This window comes from Drosophila serrata, unplaced genomic scaffold (genome assembly GCF_035046125.1).
Source record: "Drosophila serrata isolate PLE 108 unplaced genomic scaffold, ASM3504612v1 contig_345, whole genome shotgun sequence".
Classification (NCBI taxonomy): Eukaryota; Metazoa; Arthropoda; class Insecta; order Diptera; family Drosophilidae; genus Drosophila; species Drosophila serrata.
Window position 1 is genome coordinate 1 of NW_028257243.1, and position 1,508 is coordinate 1,508.

General features: G+C 50.4%; 1 long non-coding RNA gene across 1 annotated transcript; it reads right to left on the reverse strand.

The window, feature by feature from the left end:
• Window positions 1–117: 117 nt before the first annotated feature.
• Window positions 118–866, reverse strand: LOC147642852 (uncharacterized). Its single transcript, XR_015272837.1, has 2 exons — window positions 790–866; window positions 118–501 (listed from the first exon to the last, which is right to left on the reverse strand). It is a non-coding gene; the product is annotated as an uncharacterized LOC147642852 (long non-coding RNA).
• Window positions 867–1,508: the final 642 nt, after the last annotated feature.

The window sequence follows — 1,508 nt, forward strand, 5'->3', positions numbered from 1 at the left end:
GGGTGCTGCGGTGGCAGGGTGGTGGCATCCGGGCGTGGGAACGACGGATTCGCTTCCCTTAGCCACAGACCGTGCAGAAAGCACGAGTCAAGAACCACTGTGATATAAACTGTGATATATAGTAGATAGGGAAACAAGTGTTTATTTATAATAACGTAAAGTTTGGTTGTTTTCAATGTAAATGTTTTGGTTAGAGTAAATGTTGTGCAGATCCTTGGGTTTTCCTGGTGGATGAGGCTTCCTGGGATCAGTCTGTTGGTGAAGTCGCGACCCGCAGGTCTCACTGCGCGCTGCGCGACCATCGCAGTCTGAGCCTTGAAGTCCCAGGCATCAAGGAAAATCCTACGGGATACTGCTGAAAGCCGATGTCCTTAACTGGCGACTTTCATCACCGCTGAAAGTTAGCCCAGTTGACGAGCGGCCGGAGTCGAAACTACTGGGACGAATTGATGACGCGGGAATCTGGCACGGAGCATCGGCGGTTGATCGGCTCCATCTCCCCTGAATTTAGAAAGGAAAAGAAAAGTTTGTGAATTTTTTGGTTGAGTACGCAGGTAGAAGAAGATTTAATTATCTATTTATTCGAATATGTATTTCTCCATTTATTTATTTATTTATTTATTTATTGATTTATTTATTTATTGCGTTATTTAATTACATATTTGTTGCATGTGCATTTATTTATGTTAGGTTATTCATGTTTACATATTTATTTATTTTGTGAATAAAGTCGGTAGCGGTTAGGAATTAAAGAATTGAAGTATGGACAGGGACAGGGGAAATAATTACCAGCTCAGGTCGAAGGGTCCTTCAGCCCAGGAAGAGGAGTTGTGGTCCACAGATGGGGAGGGTGCTGTCGGGCACGCAACGCGGGCCGGTTTTCTGGAAATGATGAAGCTGATTAATGAAGTTTTGAGACCCGCCACAAAGTAGCAGCACTTACCTGGAGGGATCGAGAGTCAGCAGCAGCAGTCGACAGCAACAGGACAACAACAGCGCCCACAGCAGCCACCACCTCCGTTTGGACGAGCGAGGGAGCCCGTGCACGACGCCCGCGGAGCGGTACCCAGGCATGGACAGACGTCCGTCGGTCATGCAACGAGGCCTACGCCACGAGATCCGCCGAAGCCGCCCAGGAGGGCGCCAGATCCAGCCGAGATCTAATCATTCAGCCCCGACGGTTCCACCTAGGTTGAGGAGACGCGTCGGGATGACAGCGTTGGTCGAAACTGGCGTGTCGAGGACCGACGCCCCGGCGGATTCCGTGACGAACGGACGTACGCAAACTGGGATGCAGGATTCAGTTCTCATGGCACAAGGGTGGATAGGTGGAACATTTCGTTGAGCGGTGAGGACGAGCGGAACCACATCGAAGGCTTCCTGTTTCGCTTGGAGTACCTCCAGAGGCAATCGCGTTGCTCATGGGCCGAGGTGATGAGAAATTTCCACACGCTGCTAACAGGTAGGGCCCTGGAGTGGTTTTGGATCCACGTGCAGCAGCACCGACT